At 45.3% G+C, this 15558-nt stretch overlaps 1 protein-coding gene across 1 annotated transcript in view; it reads left to right on the top strand.

Annotated features, from left to right (window-relative positions):
- Nucleotides 1–8977: 8977 nt before the first annotated feature.
- PFKFB3 (6-phosphofructo-2-kinase/fructose-2,6-biphosphatase 3) overlaps nucleotides 8978–15558 on the top strand; it is a 63254-nt gene continuing 56673 nt past the window's right edge. Inside the window, exon 1 of the mRNA XM_073589044.1 lies at nucleotides 8978–9179. The gene's annotated coding sequence lies outside the window, so the exon portion shown is untranslated. The remainder of the gene's footprint in view (nucleotides 9180–15558) is intronic.

The raw sequence follows: 15558 nt of genomic DNA, 5'->3' as shown, positions 1-15558 counted from the left end.
CTCTTAGTACTGTGTTACACTGGAGTTCCTCCTGACAGATGTTCCCAAGAACTCTACTTGTACGGCAGACAGCTGTAGCCTGCTTCGGGGACTCTCTACTCCTAGTCCCTGCTCTCTATCCGTGTTGCTGTTGTGCGCTCAAGTCTTAGATGGGAGTAGTGCATTTACAGCCCATTACTCCACCGGTGTCTGCTGCAGAACCATTAGTGTCCATACAACCTCGGGGACCGGGCCCCGGCCTTGCGCTTAGAACTTCTAGGCAGGGTTCTTCCTCTAACCCACGTCCTCTGTGTTCCCTTTTACTCCTACGTTCCGTACTTGTCTTTTCCCTTCTATGAAAGCTTAGGCTTCAGTTCAATGTCCTTCTCCTTCTTTCCTTTCCCGTGCCAGCTGGCTCAGATCACTGAGGCAGCTGCAGCACTCCTTCCTCTATCCCTCTTTCAGGGATCCCCACTCCTCCCGAGTGGCTTCCTCTCCTACTCAATCTCCAAACTCAACTGAACCCCAATCCTGGAACCATTCCACTCTTTTATATGCATACTCAACTCCACCCACCTCCCAGCACGTCTAGTGTTCCAAGCAGGGAACCACCAAAGGTGCTCTGCCTCTCTCTAAGCAAGGAGCTGCAATGTGGTTTTGCTGAACTGCTCTATTGTGTGGAGTGCGAGTGTTGGAGCGTGGTCAGGAGCCCCCAACTTACCTGGATGGTGGGGCACCACACCTTAGGAGAAGGTGTAGTTCCTCTGTGGCGACTGAGCCTCAGGGGCGCCACAGAATACTTCAGGATCACAAGCCTCCAGCAGTGTACAATCACGTCATATTGTACAGAGCAGCAGGAAATATAGAAGACAGCATGGAGCACATGCTGCTATTGAGAGCACACTTGCTATTGAAAGTGATATAGATAAACGATTATTGTGTATCTATACTAATAATAAAAAATACTGCCACAAACTGACGGAATAATGTTCTCAGATTGATGATTGTTAAGGAGGACCTGTTACTTGTTCAAAAGAATTGAGTTAAACACATTGTATAAATCTCTGAGTTCCCCTAATATTGACATTTTTTTCTGTTTTGCAATGCGTCAGTCCATTGCAGAGATATTCACATTTGTTGCTTCTTGAGCGCAATATGTGAAATCTCTGCTTATAGTGCCACAGGGCGTTTCTTCAGAGTCTTCTCAGGGGCATGCACTTTCTTCCCACCCTCCTAGATACTGCCAATTACAGCTCAGCAGCTGATCTAGCAGTTTCAGAGGCTGCTTAGCTGTGGGTGGCAGTGGCAGCATCTAGAAGGGATGGGTGAAAGCACACACCCCTAGAGAAGATTCTGGAATGCCCATTGGGACTTTGCCACAGTTGTCATCAGTATCTGCAGAATGTGGACCCTCATACCCCGTTAAAGGTCTTGTGGGGATTTGTCGCCAACTCATTTGGCATGTGCTAGAATTGCCAGATGAAACAGTCCAGCCCAAAAATACCTTTTGCGGCTGTATTGCATAGGTGCAACTGCAACCCTTTTGGCTTTTTCCCCTTGATTATAGCAAACTCTGTGCATTAGGTCTGTGAACATTAGAAATAATAATATCCCTGGCCATTATATTTCTTATATCCTACAGTTTCATCACTCTTCCTCTCAGTAGGTGCTGTCTCTTAATTTGTAAAAGACTGAGCAGGTGAGAGGAGATTCGTTGCCATGAGGTATCTGTGGCGCCCCTGAGGCTCAGTCGCCACAGAGGTACTGCACCTCCTCCTGAGGTGTGGTGTCCCACCATCCAGGTAAGGTGGAAACTCCTGACCATGCTCCAACACCTGCACCCCAGACCACAAAGTAGTGTAGCAAAGCACCTTCGGCGGCTCCCTGCTTGGAGTGTAGCAAAGCACCCATTGGTGGCTCCCTGCTTGGAACACAAAACGTGCTGGGAGGTGGGTGGAGTTAGATTACATTTCAAAGAGCGGGAAGAGTTTAAGTCAGTCAGTAGTTAGTTGGAGAGAGAAGAAGATCCCTAGAGAGGGATAGATGGATGGAAGTGCTGCAGCAGATCCCAGTGATCTGGGTCTGCTGGCACAGGAAAGGGAGATAGAGAGCAACATAGACTGAAAGCCTGACTCTCCATAGAAAGAAAGGATTAGTACGGAACATGAGGAGTAAAAGAGAACAGAGGACGTGGGTGAGAAGAGAACCCTTCCTAGAAGTTCTAAGTGCAAGGCCGGGGCCCAGTCCCCGAGGTTGTATGGATACTAATGGTCCTGCAGCAGACACCGGAGGAATAGAAGTAGTGATCACTTTATTCCCACATAAGACTTGGGGGCACAACAGTAACTGGATATTGAGCCGGGACTCAGTAGCAAGGGGTCCCCGAAGCAGGCTACAGCTGTCTGCCGTACAAGTAGAGTTCATAGGAACATCAGACAGGAGGAACTCCAGTGTAACTCAGTACTAGGAGTACTTCATCTAAAGGCGCCATAAGAGGAGACGTTCAGAAAGGCACAAGTTGGCGGAGTGTTGGAAAGGAGTGCTTCATCTTGTCTGGAGGCTGACTGAGTCCCAGACCCGGAGGACAAGGCACGGAGGCGGGCACCTGTTTGTACAACAGACTGTGAGTAAAGCTTTGGAACTACATGCCCTGGTGTCCTCCACTTATTCCAGCGTCAACCTGCCCGGCACTGTTACATCCCCTGCGCCTGACCCTACACCACCTAAGTGTCACCATATCTACTCTGCCCTGGGACAACAGCCCTGCCTATGGAGGGCTATACCATCACTGCTGCACCACACCATCTGTCCCAGAGGATCTGTCTGCAGCGTCGGCCTAACATCTACATTGCCACAGGTGGCGTCACGACTTATTCATTCACACTGAACATTTACAATGGGCGCCCAGGGCCACGGGCCGGGTCACAGCTACTGTGACAACTCCCATTGAGATCCACCAGGCCCGGTACCGAGTACCCCACAGCCCTGGGTGTGAGGGCGTCCCATATCCCATACAAAGTACTGCACAGAGTGAGGAAGTCCAGCTCTTCTTACCTTAGTTAGCACATGGACAGAAGCAGCAGCAGCATGAAAGCAATCATACAGTGATACTGAACTGTGTAGATGTGAATCCAGCTCAGAGTTAAGGTAAAACATTGAAAGCTTGGCACAGTTTTTCTGTGTCTTCCTCTGCTTGTTCTTTCACTCTGCTCCTTTTCCTTCCTCCTCTTTCCATAGAATATAATGAAAAGTGCACACTGGACACCTTTATTGTGCTAACAGGCAAGAAAGAGTTGGGCTGCTTTTGTGTGGAGAGTGAGGTCAGGATACAGGGGGACAAGTTGCTTAAAAGTGGGGAAAGAAACAGAATTCTCTGATACGGTATATTACAAAGATTCTTATATTGGTTTGTACTACAGATATATGCAAAGTTTGTTCAAAGTACAGTTCCCATTTACAGAAACCACTGAATGTCACCTTAGGGTAGAATGCACATGGTTTTATTACTAATCAGTGTTGTAATAGGACATTAGTTGAAATCCATAGGCTCATATTATACCCCTGAATGCCGTATGTCATTGCATTGAAAATGGCTCCAAAAGGCAGCACAAAGAGTGCCATGTTAGAACCATAGGTGCCGCCTGTGGTGTGTGCATAAGGCCTCAATTCTATCAGAATGGTTCCAAATATCCATGTACTGTCTGTATTTGTGGGTGTCATGTTCTTTTTTATTTTTGAAAATGAACCAATAAGTTAGGTGTTTTTCTTTCAAGCGCCTACATTAATGAGTCTCTCTGCTTGGCATACAGTATGTTATAACACCACATTGTCGTTATCATTACATTAACCCCTTTCTGACCTTGGACGCAATAGTATGTCCAAGGTCAGATCCCCCGCTTTGATGAGGGCTCCGGCTGTTTTGAACAGCTGACATGTGCCCGCAATAGGCGCAGGTGGAATTCAGATCCACCCTCACCTATTAACTAGTTAAATGCCGTTGTCAAACGCAGACAGCGGCATTTAACAAGCACTTCCGGATGCCGGGCTGGATATACGCACATCTCCGACCCCCGTCACGTGATTGGGGGTCAGCGATGCATTGGCATAACAACCAGAGGTCTCCTTGAGATCTCTATGGTTGTTGATGCCGGATTGCTATGAGCACTACGCGATGGTCGGTGCTCATAGCGATGCTGTAATTCTGCTACATATAGGCAATCTGCTCATCGCCTATATGTAGCAGAGCCAATCAATTTGTGGCAGCTGCTATTGAAGCATGCCAAAATTAAAAAAAAAAAATATTTGAAAAAATTAAAAAAATATAAAAGTTTAAATCACCCCCCTTACGCCCCATTCAAAATAAAAAAAAAATAAATAAAAAATCCCGCATATTAGGTATCGTCGCATTCAGACTCGCCTGATCTATCAATAAAAAAAGGATTAACCTCATCGCTAAACGGTGTAGCGGTAAAAAAAAATCAAAATGCCAGAATTACGTTTTTTTTGGTCGACACAACATTGCATTATAATGCAACAACGGGCTATCAAAAGAACGGATCTTCACATACTGTAAATGGTATCATTAAAAACGTCAGCTCGGTGCGCAAAAAATAAGCCCTCAACCAACCCAAGACCACGAAAAATGGAGACGCTACGGGTATCGGAAAATGGCGCAATTTTTTTTTAGAAAATTTTGGAATTTTTTTTTAACCACTTAGATAAAAAACAACCTAGACATGTTTGGTGTCTATGAACTCGTAATGACCTGGAAAATCATAATGGCAGGTCAGTTTTAGCATTTAGTGAACCTAACATAAAAGCCATACAAAAAACGTTTGAGATTGCACTTTTTTGCAATTTTACCACACTTGGAATATTTTGCCCGTTTTCGAGTACATGACATGCTAAAACCAATGGTGTCTTTCAAAAGTACAGCTGATACCGCAAAAAAACAAGCCCTCACATGGCCATATTGACGGAAAAATAAAAAAAGTTATGGCTCTGAGAAGAAGGGGAGTGAAAAACGAAAACGCAAAACCGAAAAAAGCTCTGGTCATTAAGGGGGTTAAAGGGGATTTCACTTTAAAAAAATAACTGGGGCCCAAATGATTGCATACTGGTAAAACAAGAAACTCCAATAGTACCTAACCTCCCGGGTCCTTTGCCGGCTCTCCACTGCAACTCCGGCCTCTGTGTATTAGCTGCAGTGGTGATGTCACAAGTACAGCACACATCAACGCTGCAGCCAGTCACTACTAAGTCACGAGCTGCTGTGCTCAGTGATTGGCTGCAGCGGTTATGTCCACTGTAGTCGTGACGTCACTACTGCAGCTAATACACAAAGCAAAGACTAGAGTGGCGAAAGAGAACTGATGCTGTACCCAGAGAGGGTAAGTAATTATTATTATTATAAGGAGGCAGGGGGAGCTTTATAAGTATGCACTCATTTTTTTGATGGTGGAAAACCCTTTAAAACCTTGTCTAAAACATTTCAGGTAACAATTTCCTTTTCACCCCTGTCAATCTGATTGTAATGATGACCTCTCTACATGGCGTCATTAGCAGCTATGGATATGTGGCATTGGAGGATTGGAGGATCGGGAGGATTGTGTAACAGTGACGTCTTTTATAGACCCCACATTGGCAGATGTTAGTGATCTAGCACATTGCTGCTACTTATGCTGTACGATAAGTTTAAGCCGTTTCTGAAGTTGCCTTTTTATGTCTGAAGACATCATTTTCTTGACGTTACTCAATGTAGATATATAGATATATACGTAGATACAGCAGTTGTGCAGCTTGAAACTAATGGATCCAATGCAAAATGTTAGGAACAGCAGAACGCACTAAATAAAATAAATAATAAAGTGCGTTCGCCGCTCGGGGTCCACCGTGCAGAAGGTGTTATAACTGCTGCTGAGTAATGGCAGACGTGCTATATGGCGGTATAATGCACACGGGGGTAAACGTCACCCAGGTGTGCAGAGCAATCACTGTTTAATCACAGAGATGCCAGTAGGGGTAAACACAAAAAGGCTGAGCCTGTTAGTGTCACAGGTCTCAGATATATGCACACACGGTATCAGGTCACAGGTGCAGGACCAAAGGCAGAAGGAACTGCGTCCATCTTGACCTACTGTGTGTGTGGCATCACTACTGTGGGCACTAAAGAGAGCTGCAACTGCAGCGCGGCGTAGGACACTGCCACGAGATTATAGTGGCGTGAGGAGTAGAACAATCGGACGCTAGTGTAGAGGCGCAGTGAGCACAGTGGCTTAAGGCTTGCCACTGACTTGCGCTGACTGCTGAACTAATTCCCTATCCACATGCGTAATATCAGAAGGAAGGGGTTTCAAATGAGTCAGTCACCAGAATCATACATCCGTCACCATTCACATATCTAGCAAGTAATGTCTATACTAGCACATGGCCGAACGGCCATGCGGTCCTTTTATAGCCATGCGCTGCCGGGACCTTGCAGATCTCTGAGATGGACCAATCAGATCAGGGGAAGGACCTGAGCACGTGACTCCCGAGCTCCAAGGGGAGATCGTCTCATGAGCATGCTCAGTGGAGCGGCAGCAGGACTTCGCCTCAGGAATGATTTGCTGAAAAGCAGTATGTGAGGCTCTGGACTCCTGTTGAGTAGCTACAGGAATCCGACGCCTAACAAAAATCTCCAATTCAGTGGTCTTTAATACCATGGGTCTTCACGTACAGCCCCAAGGGACATTTTGGGCCCTCCTAAGCTCTTGGGCTAGGGTGCTTCAACCCCTGCTCCACAATAATCATGCTGCTGTCTTACAGTGACATTTTCTGCTATTCCTCTCTTGTGGATGTTCTAATATTATTACTGTTTAGTCCTGTGTATAAGAATAATATTAGATCTGCAAGTGATATAGCTGGGAAGTAATCTTTTTTCCACCATCATATGCTGCCCTGTAGACTTCATAGACTGCTTTATTTGCCATTTGGTTGGCCCATCTGATTGTTCTCGTGTAGTCGGTCTGTTCAGTTGTTGGCCACTTTATGGCTACAGGATGTTGAGGTATCACAATTTTAAACCTTGACCCCTGTCATCTAAGTAACACATGACACCACTGACTTTGTTGACAATTCCTAAATGTCTAAATGATGGTTAGGGTTTTTTAGGAACTGTCATCTCTATTACTTAAGTGACCCCCCACCCGTGTGTGCTCAGCTTGTTTTTAGCATCAACATTGCAGGAACTTGCCTAGTTACGAAATCTGAGTAGAGCTAAAAAATTTACAATAATGTATTTCCATAGTTCACTAAAGGACCACTACGTTAATTTTTTAAAATTTCCCCCTTTGTTAGCAGTTGTGTGTCTTTGTAATGAGCACAGTAACATACTCACTGAGCACCTTCTTCTACAGTTTTCACCAGCCCTCTGGTCTACTCCGGCATCATGAGTCCAGATTTGTATTTAAATATTTTTATTAAAGTCCATGCAAAGAGAAGAGGTCGCACTCATCGAGATGGAAGTTTCACTGATTTATTGACATATCATGAACATGTCAAGTCGGGGGAGTGACATAAGGAGTGCTAGAAAGGCTGACAATGGCCGTTTCGCGCTGCTCGAGCGCTTCAACGGGTCAAACAGTGGGGGGGAAGTGCCAGGTTCATATGGAAATCACATCAATCCGTACCTCCTCCCTCCACAGCTGCTGTCTAAGTGACATTAGTGAATTAAAAACATGCTGAGATGCATTACAACATACAAAAGCATAAATACAACTTACTGCACAAGCGGAAAAATGGTTACATCGAGAGATAAATTACAATGCATATTCATATATCGAAGACTACTGTTATTTTCATATGTCGAAAACTACTATTTTTTTCTTTTTTCTTATGGTAAACATCTACAATCATATGTATCCAGAGACCGAACTGTCTCACTATTATTGTATTGAACCATGAATATACTCCAAAAAATTCTCTCAAAAAAAAATAAAAAATTTTTTTTCAAAAAAATTTTTTTTTATCCTGAAATGAAAAATGTTAATTGTGTGCAACTTAATATCTGTTTTTTTAGGATTCTCATAAACTACTATGTACCTGCATAGCTGTATCTTATTATGGATAAACACAATAATGGGTTTTAATGATAGAATAGACATGGCTGTTTTTTTATGAAGGAGTTTATATTTTCCCTCATTTCCCTTGACATTGATAGGAGAACTAGGTCACATGTGTATACATGTGGCTTTTCTGGTTGGTACCTTTTTTCTGGAGCCTCTTATTGTAGCTTTGATGAACTCTTACATATTTGAGACAAAGACATCTTTTTGAATTTGGTGGATTTTCTTTCCCGTAGCATTTGAATCGTTTAGTGACCACGTGCACGTATACATTGTGCGTTTTCAGTGCAGCGGTTTTTGTCCGCTATGATTGAGATTTGTCATTGATAGTCCATTATTGTCTTTATCCATAATAAGATACAGCTATGCAGGTACATAGTAGTTTATGAGAATCCTAAAAAAAACAGATATTAAGTTGCACACAATTAACATTTTTCATTTCAGGATAAAAAAAATTTTTTTTGAAAAAAAAAATTTTTTTTTTTTTTTTTGAGAGAATTTTTTTGAAATTTTTTTTTTTTTGTGAGTATATTCATGGTTCAATACAATAATAGTGAGACAGTTCGGTCTCTGGATACATATGATTGTAGATGTTTTCCATAAGAAAAAGAAAAAAATAGTAGTTTTCGACATATGAAAATAACAGTAGTCTTCGATATATGAATATGCATTGTAATTTATCTCTCGATGTAACCATTTTTCTGCTTGTGCAGTAAGTTGTATTTATGCTTTTGTATGTTGTAATGCATCTCAGCATGTTTTTAATTCACTAATGTCACTTAGACAGCAGCTGTGGAGGGAGGAGGTACGGAGTGATGTGATTTCCATATGAACCCGGCACTTCCCCCCACTGTTTGACCCGTTGAAGCGCTCGAGCAGCGCGAAACTGCCGTTGTCAGCCTTTCTAGCACTCCTTATGTCACTCGCCCGACTTGACATGTTCATGATATGTCAATAAATCAGTGAAACTTCCATCTCGATGAGTGCGACCTCTTCTCTTTGCATGGATTCTCAGGATTGACTGTTTCCAGGTCTGGCACCCGAGATTCCCAGCTGCTGGGCTTCTGTATGCCGCACATCATTTGAAGTCACACGGTAACAGCGGTGCCGTCCGCTTTTTATCTTGAGTTTTGTGATTTGTATTAAAGTGTTTATAAAACTGGGAGGTGGATAGGGAGGGGGAACAAGAAAAAGGGAGGGGAAAAGGGTAAATGTACATAGGAAGGGTAAGGCTATGTGCACATGTAGCAGAAAATTTCTGCTTAAAAACCGGACTCCCTTCCCAGAAACCGCGCGTTTTTTTCTGCACGTTTTCCGCGCAAAAAACACGCTTTTTTTTCCGCACGGTTCCAGACCCATAGACATAGCCAGAAATGCGGAAAAATCAGCAAAATTAATGAGCATGCTGCGTTTTTTACTGCAAAGCGTTTTTCGCGGTAAAAAATGCATCAATATGTACAAAAATTGAAAAATGCACAGAAATGAATGGGAAGCTTATTTTTAGCGTTTTTATAGCGGATTTATTGGCAAATCCGCTAAAAAAACGCTGTGTGTGCACACAGCCTAATGGTCATAAAAATAGAGAACCCTTGTAACAAAGCATACATTAATAAGTATACAAAATGAGCCCAGATTTGTGACCTGCTGAATCACAGTGTCGACTGTGTGGAGCAGAGGTCACTTCATGAATTTTCAGCTTATAAATCTATGGGACTCAACAAGGCTCTCTAGGTTTCTCCTGGATTTCATAGACTGAGACTATGTTCACACTATTAGTATTTAGTCAATATTTTACCTCAGTATTTGTAAGCCAAAACCAGGCGCAAAACAATCACCATTTCTGTATTTATCACCCACTCCTGGTTATGGCTTACAAATACTGAACGTGTGAAGGTTGCCTTGGACTGGGGTCACACTAGTTTATAAAAAAAAAAAATATCCCATTCTGATCCAGGAGAGTGGAACGATTTTTTTTTCTCACTTGTCATCTCAATCTATCCCATATTGTTCTTTATTAGTAATCAGTACCAGGCTAGGAGGAATACTTGGTGACATTTGTTGCAATGTAGTAATCGCAGGTACGCGGGGTGCGGTGACGAGACGGGAGACGGGATGAACTTAAGATGTAACTTTTATATATACTGTGGTGTAGTGACCACTGTGTCCGCTAGGGGGCGCTGTGTGGGTGTCCCAGGACTAACGGATAGCCTTGTCCAGAGAGGTAACAGGAGCAGGGTGCTAAAAGATCATTATGTATCTCAAGGTGGGTGGCCTTGGGATGGATGCTTGCTTATGTGCTGATCAGCAGAGCTGATCTTTCGTTCCAATGTGTCAGGGAGAAGTCTCCAGGTAGCTGGTGAGACGGGCGGAACCAGTTACCTACAAACCCACCCAGGGGGTGTATTTAAGAACGCTATTGTAAAGTGTGTATGAGTGGTTGAAGGACCTGTGATGAGGTCATAGCCATGTTACCCGGAGGGCGTGGCTGCGGACCATATAAGGTGGCCATAGTAGGTCACATGGACTGAATGCTGGGACCTGGTTGGTCCATTTTGGAAGGTCCCATCTGAGAGAGATGGGGCTGTCTTCCTGACAGCAAGTGAACGCTGTGTTTAATGGCTGCACGTGCCTGATAGTTCCCTGGAGGGAATGGACGACTGCAGTATGGAGAAGCAGCCATGAGGTAAACCCGGAGAGGGGATATAACTGTGAGGCTAAGAGATCCTGTGTGCTGGACATTGCACAACCTGTGTGATCACAGGGAAAACAGAGGGAAGCTCTGTCATGGACGCTATGCTATTGATATGAACTTTATGTTGCTGGTCATGGTTTATGATGCCTAAATTAACCGCATGGACTGTGATTGTTTTATGGAAAACCTGTGCCGGATGTGATTTATTGGCTGCCAAGCGAGTATCCCCTACCCGAATGACAGCGCTACCTTACAATACGTATACCTATAGGGGCTATCTTGAGCAATCAACAAGCTAACAACAGTTATCCTCGCAGGGATCAAAACAAGAATACACTGGTAACACGAATACGACTACCTGGTCAAGACCGGTCACTATAGGCCGACTACGGGTCCTGGGTATTAACTACAACGAGTCACTTATCCTCTCTGACGTCTGGCAGAGTGGTGGTCGGTGCTGCTTTGGCGTTTCAGCCGCTGGGCCCAGCCGACAAGGATCTGGCGGAGACTTCGGGCGTTCCTACGCCCAGGCGAAGCAGGGGCACAGCAGGCCCCTGAAGAGTTCCTCTGCGTTGCGCCTCACAGTGGAGGCAGGACAGCATTGCCCAGGGACCGGGGGGTGTAGGCCGCAGCCACAAGCTGGGGACGGGCAGCGGCGGCCGCGGGTGGTGGTGAACAAGTAGCTGCGGGCCGGAGTCAAGATGTGGCGGCCACAGCCGTGGGTTGGAGTGGAGCGGCGGTGGCCGGCAGCGGGCAGGCCGCAGCTGCGGGCTGAAGTGGAGCGGTGGCTGCGGGTGGCAGCAGGCAGGCTGCAGCCGCGGGCTGGAGTTGGGCGACGGTGGCCGCGGGCAGCAATGGGCAGTCCACAGCCGCGGGCTGGAGTCGGGCAGTGGCAGCAGGCAGGCAACAGCCCCAGGCTGGAGTCGGGCGGTGGTGGCCGCGAGGAGCGCGGTCGGTGTCTCTCTGCTGGATGGCTCGGTGCAGTCTCTCGCCTGTCTGCGGTGAGTCTCTCTCCAGTCGCTGCTCTTTTCTTCTTGCTCTCGCTCTGGCTCTCTGGCGCCCTCTAGCCTTCCTGCTCCTTCTCTCCTGTTCGGTCGAGCGCCCCCTGCTGGCGTCCTCAGCCCTTTTATACTTGCTCCACCCCCATCCCTTCTATGCTTCCTGCATTCAGATGGTCACGTGGTAGCACTCATTAAATATGCACATATTCATGAGTTTAATGAGCGGTACCACGTGACCGCTGAATGCAGGAAGCAGACGGCAGAGGAAGAAGCAGAGGCTGCAGAGAAGTGCCAGGAGAGGTAAGTATGATCTCTGACACCCCCGCTCCCCCTCCCCCGCCCACCCCCGTTATATGACTCGCGTATAAGCCGAGGGGGGGACTTTCAGCCCAAAACATGGGCTAAATATCTTGGCTTATACACGAGTATATACGGTACTTTATAACACCAGTTTGAAAAAATTATTTTAAAATCCAAAATGTTGCCCTACAGAAATGTAAAGTATATTTAGTAAATGCACTCAATACTTGGTTGGGGCTCCTTTGGCATCAATGCGGCGTGGCATGGTGGCGATCAGCCTGTAGCAATGCTGAGGTGTTATGGAAGCCCAGGTTGCTATGATAGCAGCATTCAGCTCATCTGCATTGTTGTGTCTGGTGTCTCTCATCTTACTCTTGACAAAACCCCATAGATTGTCTATGCTGTTAAGGTCAGGCAAGTTTGCTGGCCAATGAAGCACAGTGATACTGTTGTTTTTAAACCAGGTATTGGTACTTTTGGCAGTGTGGACAGGTGCCAATTCCTGCCGGAGTATGAAATCTCCATCCCTTTAAAAGCTTGTCAGAAGAGGGAAGCATGAAGTGCTCTAAAATTTCCTGGTAGATGGCTGCGCTGACTTTGGTCTTGATAAAACACAGTGTACCTACACCAGCAGATGACATGTGTTAGGCGTTGGGTTCCTGCAGCGGCTCAACAGGAATCCAGAGCCTCACATTCTGCAGTCTCCCATTATCTATCGACCGCAGAGGAGATTGCTCAGCAATCCTGGCATCCCAGACTCTCTGCCCAGTCCTGCTCTGTGGGTCTGCAAGTTACTGCCACCTTTGGGTCAGCAATAGCAATGCAGGCTGTTCAGCAGCAAATCGCTCCATAGGCTAAGTCCCTCCGTCACTGTACTGGGCATGCTCACGAGACGATCTCCCATTGGAGATCGGGAGTCAAGTGCTCAGGTTCTTCTCCAGATCTGATTTGTCCATCCCAGAGTTCTGGAAGGTCCCGGAAGCGCACGGCTATAAAAGGCCCGCATGGTCACTCGGCCATGCGATAGTATAGTCTCTAGTTGCTACTGTGTGAATTATGATGGATGCATAAACCTGCGAATGACTCATTAAGATCCCCTTCCTCTGATATTATGAGTGTGTATAGCGACTTAAGTTTAGAGTCTGCGCCAGCCAGTGGCAAGCTGCAAGCCACAATAGCATCCTCCACAGTGCTAGCGTCTGACAGTGCGCCTGCTACCGGGCATTGTCGATTAGCGGCAGTGTCTGTCACCGTGCTGCAGTCTGCAGCACCTCTTGGCGTCCGCAGCTGCGATGCCACACGCACGGTAGGTCTAGACGGACTCTGACCTTCTGCCTAGGGTCCAGCTCCTGTGACCATATATCGTGCGTGCACTTATCTGAGACCTGTGAGTCCAACAGGCTCAGCATTTATGTTAATTCCTTAGGTGTCTCTGTGAAGCTAACAGAGTACGCCCAGCGCACACCGGGTGACGTCTAACCCCCGTGCAATATACCACCACATAGCGCGTCTGCCATTATCTAGCAGCGGTTTAACACCTACTGCACGGTGGACCCCGAGCGGCGAACGCACTTTATTATTTATTTATTTAGTGCGTTCCGCCGTTCCTAACAACATGGCTCCCCAAACCATCACTGACGGAGACTTCACACTAGACCTTAAGCAGCTTGGATTGTCTGTCTCTCCACTCTTCCTCCAGATTCTGGGACCTTGATTTCCAAGGTCTAGTGTGAAGTATCCACAATCAATAATAGTTTCAGGAGCCATGTCATCTGCTGGTGTAGGTCCACTGTGTTTTATCAAGTCCAAAGTCAACGTAGCCGTCTACCAGAAAATGTTAGAGCACTTCTTGCTTCCATCTACCAACAAGCTTTTTGGAGATGGAAATTTCAATCTCCAGCAGGACTTGGCACCTGTCCACACTGCCAAAAGTACCAATACCTGGTTTAAAAACAACAGTATTACTGTGCTTGATTGGCCAGCAAATTCGCCTAACCTCTCCTCTCTTCCTCCAGACTCTAGGACCTTGATTTTCAAGGTCTAGTGTGAAGTATACACAATAGTTTCAGGAGCCATGTTATCTGCTGGTGTAGGTCCACTGTGTTGTGTAGGTCAAGATACTGTCAAGAGGAAGATGAGAGACACCAGACACAGCAATGCAGATGAGCTGAAGGCTGCTATCAAACAACCTGGGCTTCCATAACAACTCAGCAGTGCCACAGTCTGATCGCCTCCATGCTACGCTGCATTGATGCAGTAATTGATGCCAAAAGGAGTCCCGACCAATTATTGAGTGCATTTACTGAATATGCATTTCAGTAGGCCAACATTTTGGATTTTAAAATCATTTTTCAGGCTGGTGTTATAAAGTTTTCTAATTTACTGAGATAATGACTTTTGGGTTTTCATTGGCTGTAAGCAATAATCATCAACATTAACAGAAATAAACATATGAAACACATCACTCTGTTTGTAATGACTCTATATAATATGAGTTTCACTTTTTGTATTGAAGAACTGAAATAAATTATCTTTTTGATAATATTCTAATTTTGTGATATGCAACTGTACTTCTGTGTACTACTTGTCTTATAAAGGCAAAAACCTTGTTTTTTAATGATTTTTTTGTAAGTTTTAACATGCAATCTAAATAAAAATGTTGAACTTTTATTATAGTCATAGAAAGCTTCCCGATCTGGATATATTTGCAATTGCAGTGTAGTGATGAGTGAACGTGCTCTGATATTGTGTTATCAAGTATCTCAGGCATGCTCGAATACTATGGTTGAGTCCCCGTGGCTGCATGTCTTGTGGCTGTTAGACAGCTGCAACACATGCATGGATTGCCTGTTAGGGAAAGACTTGAACATATTATTCGAGCACGCCTGAGAAACTCGAATAACGTTCGAGCGTGCTCGGATAATACGATATCTGAGCACGTTCACTCATCACTAATAGTACTAAATGATACGATGCAGCCATAGTGATAGGACTTCCCGCTGTTCCTGCCTGTGACACCTAGATTTGATTACCACTATCGTAAGAAACCTTAAAGGGGAAACTGTCATGTAAAAAACCGCTATTAATTAGCAGATATGGGGTTAATCTGCAGGTTAATAGTGTTCTGAACCTGCCCGGTGCCCGCATTGAGAGCCCCATTGCTAGGAGGAAATTAATTTTATTCCACCCAACAGCCTCGGGCTTGCAATCATAGGGGTGGGCCGGCTCGACCTCGGTCACCGCTTTGAGCATACTGAGCCGCAACTATCACCATAGCCCCGAACAAACTGACAGCCGGTTCAGCATTAGAACCTAAAACAGTCCTTTTGCATGATACTGCACTTGATCTTAGCCAAAAGGCAGGCAAGATGTTATAGAGCAGATAAGTACCATATACATTTTTTTGGAAAATGTTCACAAAATTTGCGCTCTATTCATTTAAATCTCTTGGCTGCCTATTAGTCCAGTGGGCAGTCCTACT

The sequence above is a fragment of the Dendrobates tinctorius genome, unplaced genomic scaffold, assembly GCF_039654945.1.
Source record: "Dendrobates tinctorius isolate UK_male_01 unplaced genomic scaffold, ASM3965494v1 ptg000105l, whole genome shotgun sequence".
NCBI lineage: Eukaryota > Metazoa > Chordata > Amphibia > Anura > Dendrobatidae > Dendrobates > Dendrobates tinctorius.
This window is presented reverse-complemented; position numbering and strand designations above follow the sequence as displayed.